This window comes from Rhinoderma darwinii, unplaced genomic scaffold (genome assembly GCF_050947455.1).
Source record: "Rhinoderma darwinii isolate aRhiDar2 unplaced genomic scaffold, aRhiDar2.hap1 Scaffold_68, whole genome shotgun sequence".
Lineage (NCBI taxonomy): Eukaryota > Metazoa > Chordata > Amphibia > Anura > Rhinodermatidae > Rhinoderma > Rhinoderma darwinii.
This window is the reverse complement of record NW_027464238.1, coordinates 33,521-47,087: the sequence shown is the minus strand read 5'-3', so window position 1 is coordinate 47,087 and position 13,567 is coordinate 33,521.

Here is a 13,567-nt window from a genome sequence, read left to right as displayed (position 1 = left end):
AAAACGTGATTTGACCGCACTGTGAGAATATAGCCTAACAGCACTTTTCATGTCTTGTATCCTTTTTTTATGAAATTTTCGTAATTGCGGCACAAATCACGCGGTTTTGCCGCGATTTTTATATAATCGCGGCAAAACTGCACCATTTTTGCCGCGATTACGAAAATCGCGGCAAAAAAAAACGCTAGGAAAACAAAAAAAAACATTTTAATCAACTTTATACATACTACAAACGGGGTCAGGGGGATGGGAAGCAGGATGGATAGGGTAAAATACTCACCAGCCTGCAGGTCCGTTCGGCAGTGTAGAGGAGCTGGGGAGCGGGATCTCCACACGGAGCTTCAGCACATGCTGCATCTTCCCCGTCCAGTGAAGCTACAACAGGTATGCAGGGGGTGCCGCGGGCGTTGCTAGGAGGGTGCCGTGGGCGTTGTTAGGGGGGTGCCGCGGGTGTTGCTAGGGGCGGGGCGCGAGCGTTGCGAGGGGGGGCCCGTGAGCGTTGTGGTGGGGGGGAAAAAGTCCGAGGGGGGGGCGACGGCAGCCCGGCGGGCCCCTTTTCTTCATCCATGTGGCCAGGCCCCTGACGGGAGTACCAGTAATACCCCCCTGATGGCGGCCCTGCACAGCCGTGAAGAGGAAGGAAAATTTCTCCTCTCGTCGGCTTGTACCCACTGGCGCCCCCCCTTACAGCATGGCGGCCAGCGCCCTGTGCGACCGCACGTGTCGCACATAGCTAAGGCCGGCCATGATGGCATCGGAATAAGGCCCGTTAGTGACTGACGTAGAAACACGATGGGCCGGTCACTAACGGGTTAAGGGGTTAAAATCTGCACTTAACCGTCATTGCTATTTGTGTTGGGACTGGTTTCCCTAAATTTTGCACTACTTCTGTTATGGTTATGGTACTGTCACTTACCATTAGATTTTATTATTTACTTCCTATTACTTCACTGTTTGGGAGGCTACCTCCTACCATTGTTCATATATCTCTAACAATTTCTACTGTTTGACTTTATTATATTGCACTGCGTGCAAACTTTTGCAATTTTGTGAAAATGTTTTATCTGCTCTGTTTAATTTCTAATAAAAAATGTTGATAACGAAAAAAATATATATTGTATTACGGTCTGTAGCCTTTGGGGGGAATATATTAACCTTTCTACAACAGTTTACTAGCGTAGAAAATTCACAAAAGTCGAAATTTTTTGGGCCAAAAAATGGGCGGGGCTTAGCAGAAATGGCCAACAATTTTACAATAATTTACGCCAGTAACTGATGTAAATTATAGCAGAAATCTATATTTATAGTGCGGCCCAGATTTATCTCTGAGGGGCGTAACAAGGCAAAGGTCCGTGCCGGACCCATACCTCCCCCCAATGAGACTGTTTGCCCCCCCAATCAGACAATAAAATACATTTTAAAAATGTATTTACCTCACCACTCCGATTCTCCCTCCCGGATCCCCTCAGGCTCTTACAGCAGGCCGCAGCACGTAGAAAGTACTGATGACAGGCCGCGTTGCAGCTAAAAGATGCGACACATTTAATAAGAGTCGTTCGCCTGTTAATAAATGTGTTGCATCTTACTCCAGCAAACTGTTTAATAGGACTGGTGTATGAAACGCCAGTATTAAAGGGGTTTTCCACGTTTTGACAGCTAATGACCTATCCACTGGATAGGTCATCAGTATATGATGAGTGCGTGCCCGACACCCGGACCTCGCACTGATCCGCCACTCCAGCTGCCTCCCGGCACCGAACAACACTGCCAGAAGCAGATGGCTCAGGTCAAAGAATAGAGGCCGAGCTGCAGTTCTGCCGAACGGCCGCTATGCAGTAGTCGGAGCCATCTGCTTCCGGCAATATTGTCCAGTGCCCGGAGGCAGCTGGACTGGCGTATCGGTGCGGTGTCTGGGTGTAGTAACGATTGTTTCCCCCCCCCATACATTACCGACGATTGCTCTTTGCATCACGATGTATCGTCAATCGGCGCTTGTTTTCATGATCAGTATCGGCCCGTCTAAAAGGACCTTTACTTCCTCAGACACCACACTCCAGTCTACAGACACCACCATAACTAGGCATTGGAACCAACCCTCCCACCTTAGCGGGTATAGATTAACCATCTAAAAGGTTCATACATACACATAAGGGCTAAAGGTGAAAAAACAGAGGTGCTCACCATATATCCAGCGTATAACTGTGTCCTCCAAATCTTAGGAGTGCACGGAGCAGGAGTTGTTCTAGATTCCTGTTTATATCCCAGACACGTTCATACCATTTTAGACAATGAATCGACATATCGCAAACTTGTGGTGAAACCAAGCACCGCATGTAAAGAATCTTTAAAAAATCTGCTAGAAGAAGGAATTGGATTAGGAGTATTAGCCAAGAAACAGGCAGAATACTTACTGATAGAATTCCCTATTGTTCCCATATTCCATGGGATGCCAAAAATCCATAACTTTGCATGGTCTTGAAACTTGAATTATCTGTGACGTAGTTGGCTAGTACCCCTGCAAACAGGCCTTCCATCAGGGTAGTACCGCTGGTACTACTGTCAGGGGCCTGGCCACAAAAGTAATTTAAAGTGGGCAGCCGCCGTTCATCAAGGTTATGATCAGCGGTAATTGGTTTGTAGAAAGGAATGGGACCCATGCATGGGCCAGAAGCAGCGGCCAGCTCTGCAACTTGGTGAGTGACTCTGTTTTAAAGCAGTAGATTCAGTTTAATTATTTTTTTATGTTGCCCCTTCTCTCCCACCTTCCCACTGGTCTCTCTCCCCTTTCCACCGGCCTCTGTCCCCTTCCAACCGGTCCCTCTCCCCTTCCCCTCCCCAGACCCCGGTCAAGCGTCATATCCACTCTGGCACAACTCCCGCCTCGGCCACCTTCCGTTCTCTTAGCCTACTCCTCCGCCCGCTCACAGAGTCCCTGGCACTTTGCGTCCTGCTCCCATCCCACGACTTTCCGTTGCAAACTCTCCAAATACCCTAATAATGGGGGACCCAGATGTATTTCCTCAAATGGAATTCCACTGACTGTATGAGACCCAGAAATTTCTGATGGTGGCCCTGCCTGCATACCACATATTCCGGCAATCAAGGCAATGGAATTCCATTTGAGGAAATACACCAGGTATTCCAAATGTCTACAAGAATTTATTTTAATGTCAGTGGAGTATCTGCGCTCACATAATTACTTCTGCCTTGATAGTGTTATTTTATTGCAGATAGAAGACGCCCTGATGGGGTCAAAATTCTCCCTCTCCATGGACAATTTGTTTATGACATGGTGGGAGAACATTTTTTCAGCCAATAATCCCTTTTACGAGTGGATTGTGTGGGATGGACGCTACATCAACAATCTTTTTTTGTTTAGGGGTCGTGATGTGGCGTCTGTATCACCATTTATGGAATACAATAAAACCAATACATTTAATTTACAATGTTACAGGCTCGGCATCCATGGATTCTGTTACCTTCTTCGAGATTACGTTACAGGGGAATTGTAATACAGAAAAGGAAACATTTTGTGAACCCTCTTCGGGCACTACCATCCTTAATGCTAGGAGCTGTCACCCAGCTCACACCATCTAGGCAATACCTACAGGGGACCTTATAAGAAGTAGGGTAGCCTGCTCAAATGACAAGACATTTCACAACCAATGTATAAATATTGACCGTGGATTACATCTTACAGGATATTAACAATGGATGTTAAGAAGGGCATCAAAACAAAGGACACAAGAATCCATCTTGTTTAATAATAAATACTGAAGCACGAGAGATCAATTACCAGTTTCTTCAACGGCATAGAGCCAAAAGTTTGGAGAAATATCAAAAAATTATTCAGATAAAATGAACCCATGTTAAATCCGGATCCAGTCCTGACACAAATTGTGGGTAAAGGCTGCCCTCGGGTCACCTAGAGGATGAGATCTCTTAGTTAATGTTGTCACAAGTCTTTTCTACAGTGTCGCTAACAACAAAACTTGACTTTCCCAAAAAGTTTTTTCTTTTTTAAAAAGTACTTACGATATTGATGCGTTTATAAAAATTGTACTAAGCATCATGTAATTTATGCCATTAAATGCAAACAATGTGATCGCGTGTATGTACGGATGTAGCCATCTTTATCTTGACACGGATAACTTGCTGCAGCGTGATATCACACAACAAAAGTCATTGAAAAAACACTGCCACTGTGTATTTAAAGAGGCTCTGTCACCACATTATAAGTGCACTATCTTCTACATAATGTGATCGGCGCTGTAATGTGGATTATATCAGTGTTTTTTAATTAGAAAAAAAATCATTTTTGACGGAGTTATGACCTATATTAGCTTTATGCTAATGAGTTTCTCAATGGACAACTGGGCGTGTTTTACTATATGGCCAAGTGGGCGTTGTAAAGAGGAGTGTATGATGCCAGAGGCAGTTCTTAATAGGAGCACAAAGATGGTGGACCTGGGGGCATTTGCTAGGCCCCCAGGCAGCCATAGTAACCATCGCCACTCCGCGATTGCATTGCGGGGGGCGCGATGAGCTGCTAGAGGGGGTCGCCCCCTCTTTCTAACTAATTAAATGCCGCGGTCGTTACTGTGAGGTGTCGGCTGTAACCTACAGCCGACACCCACATCGTACGGAGCGGGTTTACTCCGTGAGCCTGTTCCATACTTCCCCTACCCGGCTATGACATATGGATACGTGAAATATCGGGAAGGGGTTAAAGATGATTTCTTCCCAATGAGGATAAAACTTATGCCATCTGGTCAATTCCTGTTGTATTTTTTTGTATTAGGAGGGGTAATTCAATTTGTATAGCGTGTCTGAAGTATGGCACACTTAAATCCCCAAATATTTTATCGAATGTTGTGCCTGGGGAATATTTGTATGTATATATATATATATATATATATATATATATATATATTTATATAGATAAAACGTGTATCGGTGCAACTAGTGCAACTTTGTAATTATATTTTTATTCAAAGATATTTTAAAGTTTTTGATACACAGCTACTTTGTATCCTGTATACAGAGCAGCTGTATCTAGCACTGAAACCTGTATCCGTCAGGTCAGCGGGACTGACGGGTTCAGTGACAGCGGGTCCTGCGTGTCTCTGGAAAAAAAAACAACGGCAATTTCAACATTGATTTTCACGTTTATAATTTACGCAGTTCACTATGCGGTGTAAATAACATGTTAGCTTTATTCTATGGGTCAGTACGATTGCGACGATACCAAATATGTATAGATTTTTGTTATTATGATCGCAGCAATACTGACTGTAAAACTGACAGACAATCTATTAGTCCCTATTCACACAGCAGGGTTCCCCGGCCATGTGAAGGATGTTCTTTATAATGGCCGTCACACGGAAGCAGTAAAAACAATTCACCCCAAATGGGGCTATTCTCACAGCCGACGCTCTGGCCGGGGATTCCACCCCAGGAGAAGCCCCTGATGTCAGAGCTGGGAATAAAAACTGCCACATACAGTTGTTGAAAATGAATACACCGGGAACATTTTCATGATGGGATTTCCCTTCCTTACACATTATAATATCTGCTTTGTTTGATTTGGATGAAACGACTGTCCAAAAAGATTATTGATAAAAATTGATATTTGTCCAGTTTTAAAGATAATTCCTGAAAGACAATTGTCTGCAGTGAAGAGGTCATGTGACAGACATGTCTGGCAGTGATTGGCTGTACGCCCCGTTATGATTTGGACTGGTTGGTAAGACCGTTGGCCAACTGCCATGATCAGTTGAGTTGTAACGACTCTTCCAGTGACTGGTGATCTCTGAGGAGAATGTCCTGCACATTATTTCCTTTCATGTGTACCTGGTTGTGAGTGCTCAGATCTCCTGTACATCTATCGGTAAGCGCTACTCTGAACACACTACACACAGCACAATATAGTCACACTATGCAGTGTAGCACAACAGATGGGGCTGAACTGTTCAGTTGTTGCTTTAATGTTAAGCAGCCATGTGACTAACTGACAGTTAGGCTGCCCATGCACCCTGCAGCTGAACAATGGTGGCTGCCGGGTGGCAAAACCCACGCGGTGTTATTTGCGGATTTACTAAGCAGTTCTTGGCTACGCGACATCTCCTGCTGTTTGGCGGCAGCGGGTACAGGCAGCTTTGTACTTTATCTGTACATGACATGGATAACAGATCTTTGACAATAACAAAATAAATCCCATGTTTTTATGTATTCTCGTTAACGACAGATTTCCAAATATTTTCTTCCCCCTCTATTTAAATTGACCTGCGCAGAAGCCCGCAGGACGCCTATTAGAAAGTGTATTCCTTGTATGTTGTACCGGTACCATGTCGGGGTGCACATAATGATTCTTTTCATCTCCACATTTCCATGGTTTTTTGTTTTTTCATCGACACAGCCTTATAAAGGCCTATTTGGTGCGGGATGAGGTGTATTTTTTAATCTTACCATTTTGGGGCACATAAATGTATTGAACAACTTTTAGTCTTGTTTTTATAGAATTCAATGTGCAGTACAAATGACATGACTTTGTTCTGGAGGTCGTCACAATTATGGCGATAGCAAACATATCCAGTTATTTTGTGTTTTATTCGTTTTGCACAATAAAAACTTTTAAAAACACTTCATTCTGAGAATTCAACTTTTTTTCACCATTGTTTTTTGATGAGTTGTTTTTGCTGTTTTGGGAGGCGAGATTATAGCAATTCTGACATTGTTTTTTCCGTCATTCCCTGTGCAGGATAAATAATGTTGTATTTTTATAGTACAGGTCGCTACAGATGCCACGATACCAATCTTGTACTGTCAGGCATTTTGTAAGGGAAACTAGTTTCTTTTTTCATTTTTCTATAAACTTCATGAAACTTTTTTTTTACGTTTTTATTTTAGTCCTACTGCGGGATTTTAACATACAATATGCTGATTGCTAATATAATACATTGCAATACTTCTGAATGAAATTTACAGCCTGAAACTTAGTGCAAGTTTTATAACTCCAGGAAACCGCTAACGTGTAAAACTCATAAAGGTGTCCACCGATATCCTAACACTATAGGGCCCATATAGCTGCATTTAGGTGAATGGAACGGGCACTATAGCATCGCAGAGCCCTGTTCCGTTGACCTATACGTTGAAACTATACGGATTCCAAGCAACAGCCAGTGCCCGCCCCCACTCATACTAGCCCCTCCCACTTTGTCTTTTCCCTCAGTGACAAGGGTGTCTCTGTATGTTTGAGGAGGTAGAGCTTTGATTGAGGAAGGAGTCTTGAGTGCCTGCCACCAGTCTGAAGCCAGCCCTGTACAGCAGTGCCAGCCCAGCCAGCAGAAGAAGCTGAAGAGTAGGCAGTGCCTGCTTGTCACCCTGTGCTACCCCGCTACCCTACAGAGCCTGTGACCATCTTTCGTGCCCCCTTTCCTCACAGAGCCCCACTGTAAGGAAGTGGCCCCGGGCAGGTGGTGAAGTAAGGGTTAATGCAGGTGTTTAATAAGGTGTTTAATAAGCCCTCATACCACTTAATCGACGAAAAAAGAAAAAAGTTATGGCTCTCGGAATTTGGCCATACAAAATACATTGTATTTTTTACACTTAGGTTTTTAAAAGTAGTAAAATATAGAAAAAACGATATATATTTGGTATCGCCGCAATCGTATTGACCCACAGAATAAAGTTAACATGTTGTTTTAATTGCACAGTGAATTCCGTAAAAACGATGCGCAAAAAACCATGGAGGAATCGCTGTTTTTTAAATTTACTAACCCACAAATAATTTTTTCCCCGTTTCCTAGTACATTACATTTAATGGTGCTACGAAAAACTACAACTCGTTCCGCAAAAATCAAGCCCTCATAGGACAATATAGACGCAAAAAAAAAAGTTATGGCTTTCGGAAGGTGGGGAGGAAAAAACGAAAATTAAAATCTGAAAGTTGTTTACGACGGAAAGGGGTTAATGTTTGCTCCACTATGTGGTCAGAATATCTAATAAAATACACTTTACACAGATCTGCCATTTATTTAGGGCCCTAAGCAGGGTTGCCAACTTGGCAAATTGGGCTGCTTTCTTTGCAGCCTGGCAGTTTTTCATCTTATAAACCTGCCGAAAACTTGTTCGGCAGGTGGTCTTTGGGCAAGTTGTGAAAGATTTACTTGTTAGGGTATGTTCACACGAGGGCGTCCGTAACGGCTGAAATTACGGGGATGTTTCAGCCTGAAAACATCCCCGTAATTTCAGCCGTAACGGCACGTGCAGGCGCTTGAATGCCGCGTCCATTACGGACGTAATTGGCGCTGCTATTCATTGGAGTCAATGAATAACGGCTCCAAATACGGCCAAAGAAGTGACAGGTCACTTCTTTGACGCGGGCGTCAATTTACGCGCCGTTATTTGACAACGGCGCGTAAATTACGCCCCGTATGAACAGACAAACGTCTGCCCATTGCTTTCAATGGGCAGATGTTTGTCAGCGCTATCGAGGCGCTATTTTCGAACGTAATTCGGGGCAAAAACGCCCGAATTACGTCCGTAATTAGTGCGTGTGAACATACCCTTATATAGAAGACATAGAAATATTCATACCAACATGTTTCGTAAAGAAACGGCCACAAATAGCTTACTTAGGTGGGAGAGCTGTCACCCTATGAATTTAAAACGGGGAATACCAAAGGGTCAATACTTGAGGGCACGACGAAACTGTTCCACTGTATCTGATTTCAAAATATCAGCATGTGAACTGGAAAACAGATTTATTAATAGAGGATACCCGAGACATATTCTAAGAGGGGCTTATCAGAACGCCCTAGGATGTAACCGTGATGATTTATTGAATCCCAGACCAAAGCAAAGTGATGACAATATTATCAGAGTCATTGGCACATTTGACTCAGCTAGTTCGGAGGTAAGAGAAATCCTCCAATGTTATTGGGGGATTCTAGAGGCTGATCCAGATATTGGAGATTTGGTGGGACATTCTCCCTTGATTACGTTCAGGAGGGGTAGGAATGTCAAGGATGTCAAGGATCATGTGGTACATAGCCATATGGGTAGACAGGACCCCTCCACTACGTGGCTCAATAGTAACCTCAAAGGGACGTATAGATGTGGATCGTGTAAGGCGTGTGCCTCTATTCAATGTGGCACGACTTTCAAGAGTATGAGTACGGGAAGGATTTTTGAGAACAGAACGTATATCAACTGTCGGACTAAGGGCATTGTCTATATGATTACCTGTATATGCGGAAAACAGTATGTTGGCAAAACTATTAGAGAGTTCAGGAGGAGGATACGGGATCATATAGGGGATTGCAGAAGGAAGGAGGATACCCCGATATCTCGTCACATATGGGAATTTCATAATGGGGATAGTTCCTCTCTGAGATTCCAAGGTGTTGAATATGTGAGACCCACTATGAGAGGAGGGAATATGAATAAAATTATCCTTCAAAAGGAAGCACAGTGGATTTTTCGACTGCGCACCATTGCTCCCCTGGGTATGAACGAACAAATTTCTTATGCTTGTTTTCTATGACATCGTTTTGTCATCCACAAACGTTAACGTCTAGGAACCCTTAGCTGGTTGAGTATGTCCCCTTTAGTATACACGATAAGGGGTTAATCTAAATCCAGGGTGAGATAGAACACTATAAGGATACATGGTTTTGTGAGTCATGGTAGCTGTCTAATTACTTCGTACTATGGTTATGTACCACCTTGATATAGTAATTAGTACACCCTAGAAGACGTTGGGTATTGATGTGAAGGTCTACATCCAATCCACAGTTACTAGATGTCTGTGGAAGTCTAAACATCTCGATATCGTTGAGGAGTGGTGTTACATGCTTGTAACCTACCCATTGATATGTATGCGTCCGGTGGTCGTCATAACAACGAGACGCAACTGTGGTGTCATTCAGACGATCTTATGCCGTGCACTGTGTTTACTCTGCAATCTGGTAGTAGTGGGGTTTTGGGCCGGATGTTCGGCGCATTGTCCTCTGCTTAGGATATTGCATCCACTCACAGTTTAATATTCCCCATTGAAGTATTAGATCCGCTTTTGGATCTCCAGCGTTACTAGGGACGCTAGTCGTCCTACATATACCCTATTGGCTGCCGAAAATGGGAGGCGTGCCACAATCCTGACAGGTCCTGAGTGACGTGTCGGATGTGGATTGGTGGTACGCCGGGGGCATGTTAGTATGGGGGGCGGGCCCTAGCCGCTTAAAAGACCGGCACCTCGCCGGCTCGTGTGCGACCATTATATCTTGATCGTGCACGGGCCGGGAGGTTCATTAATGCACACAACCGTGCGCTCCGGCATTGAAATCAAAAATTATCGTTTAACACTAATAATCCCTGATGAGGTTCCACCAGTAACGGTGGTTCTGAAACGCGTAGGATTAACGATAGAGTATTACAACTAACAATTTAACTTTGAGAAGAATACTGGTCAGTGATCTTGTAATAGGGGGCTTGCTACCAAACCTTGGAGGTTTTGACCCTATTGCTGACCAGAGTATTGTACGTGGCTTTAAGAGCCGGACGAGCGCAACATAGCGCAAGGTGTAGCGTGGTACGGCGCTATTACTAGTCAATCATTAGGATTCAGCATATATATTATAATAGGAGAGACTGGTCTGTGGGTAGTCATTATCGCTCGCCTCATTGGTGGGGTCTCTGCTGCTGACCTAATGATTGAGCCTGTTATTTTGGCTCTAAGGGCCCATTTTTAAGAATATCTTAATAAATTTATTTTAATCGTTCAAATCAGGCAGTCATATTTACAATTTAACGGAACGAAAACCTTGGTTATCAGTGAGATAGTATTATATCAAGACATAGAACAAGTACAGCCAGCAGGTGGCAGCATCTCCAACAAAGAGTCTGCTCTGCAAGTGATGCTTCCTCTTGCTTAGATTGGATTCACGATAAAACAAGGTAAATTATGCTGGGGGGCTGTCACTGTATTTGGAGCACTGTGATTGTCAGTGTCTGGGGGCGCTGTGGCTGTCACTGTATTTGGGGACACTGTGGCTGTCACTGTATTTGGGGACACTGTGGCTGTTACTGTATTTGAGGACACTGTGGCTGTTACTGTATTTGGGGACACTGTCTGTCTGTAATCGGGTGCACTGTGGCTGTCACTGTAATCGGGTGCACTGTGGCTGTCACTGTAATCGGGTGCACTGTGGCTGTCACTGTAATCTGGGGCACCGTGGCTGTCACTGTAGTGGAAGACACTGGCTGTCATCGGATTTGTATACACTGTGGTTACTACTGTATTTGGGGACACTGTGGCTGTTACTGTATTTGGGGACACTGTCTGTCTGTAATCGGGTGCACTGTGGCTGTCACTGTAGTGGAAGACACTGGCTGTCTCTGTAATCGGGGACACTGTGGCTGTCACTGTATTTAGGGCACTGTGACTGTTAGTATATTTGGAGACACTAGCTGTCTCTGTAATCGGGGACACTGTGGCTTTCACTGTATTTAGGGCACTGTGACTGTTAGTATATTTGGAGACACTGGCTGTCTCTGTAATCGGGGACACTGTGGCTTTCACTGTATTTGGGGCACTGTGGCTGTCACTGTAATCGGGTGCTCTGTGGCTGTTACTGTATTTGGGGACACTGTGGCTGTTACTGTATTTGGGGACACTGGCTGTCTGTAATCGGGTGCTCTGTGGCTTTCACTGTATTTGGGGACACTGGCTGTTACTGTATTTGGGGACACTGGCTGTCTGTATTCGGGGCACTGTGGCTGTCACTGTAATCGGGTGCACTGTGGCTGTTACTGTAATCGGGGCACTGTGGCTGTCACTGTAATCGGGTGCACTGTGGCTGTCACTGTAGTGGAAGACACCGGCTGTCATTGGATTTGGATACACTGTGGTTACTACTGTATTTGAGGACGTCTTGCAGTCACTTTGTGCTAAAACCACATCCTATGTACATGTAATAAAGTAGATCATCTGTTTATTACAATCATTTATGAAGTGTATGTTTGTGATGTAAACATTGGACTACTTTCCATTTTAGTTTTGACCTTCAGACTTTGCAACTTTATGATGCTCCACAGAGGAGACTGTGTGAGAACGTGGGGGAAATTTATGAAGGGCATCACCCCAGTTTTCTGGCATTAAAAAGTCCAAAATGATGGCGCACGCCCTATTGCCGAATTATTTGCGATTTATTTGTTGTTTTGAAACTCTCTTGCCACGTTAAAAAAAATGGGAGTGGCTTGGCAGGAGGGGCGGGGCCACCCACGGTGCAAAAGATTGACTACAATTTACGTCACAAACTGGATTTTACCCTGTGGGACACGGCCAGCCGAAGATGCAACAAATTTATTAAAGGGGTTGTCCAGTTTAATTTATTTATAGAATAGGAAATCATACAGTTCTCTAATATTCATGTATTAGACATTCTGCTCTCATGCCTTTCTCATATCAGTGCAGTTGCCACTGTAAAAAGAAATAAATAATAATAGTATAGTCCATAGTAATGCATCCACGGGCTAACTGAAGTGACTAAATACGGGGAGAGTCATGTGATACATTCACGCACGCGCACACACTCCATGTGACCCCCAGCATTCAGGTAACACTGTCCAGGTATCTAACCCGTCAATAGCATTTTACTGAGGAACAGAAGTCAGGCCTCATGCACACGACCATCATTTTTATCCGCAATTACGGATCCATAATTGCAGATAAAAATACTGACACATTCATTTCTATGGCCCACGGACACCTTCCCGTATATTTACAGGGAGGTGTATGGGCTGTAGAAATGAACCGCAAAATATAGGACTATTTTTTGAATTTACGGACCGTGCTCCTATACTTTATAATGGCAGCACGGCCCGCAAACATGGGTGACAGTCCGCGGCCATCCGTGCCCGTAATTACGGACCGTGCACATGGCTACGGCCGTGTGCATGAGACCTTATAAGTATTCCCTCTTCCAGCAGCCTCTCATCATGTCTGTCAGGGTCTGTGTAGAAGCAGCTCTTACATAATACTATCTGTCTCCTCTATGGGTTTTTTTTTTAAAAACAGCTAACTTTATTAACAACATGATAACATTACCTAGAGACAGGCAGACATTTTAAATATCACCTAGAGACAGGCGACCATTTTAGTAAATACACGAACAGTGATGTGGTTGGTCATCATTATTCTACCATTAGTCCTATTCACTTAGCCCATGGATGTGTCCTCTATGTGGTCCCAACACATGTATGTCATGTTAATGCTAGGTGCCACATGATGTATGTGTGTGTATGTAGAGGGGAGGGTCACATGACTGCCACCATGTTTAGTCATATTCAGTTATCCCGTGGATACATTACATAGGATCTGTGCCTCTACCATTCTGCTGTGAGACTGCAAGGACATTCACCAACTTAAAACCAACTTGCCATTGGCCTATTACACCATTATTTTACCTTAAATAAAACCAAAGACACCTTGTGTGGTAAAGTGGAAGTGGCCACAGCTTTATTATGCCAATATTTCTCTATTTAACCCCTTCCCGACATTTGCTGT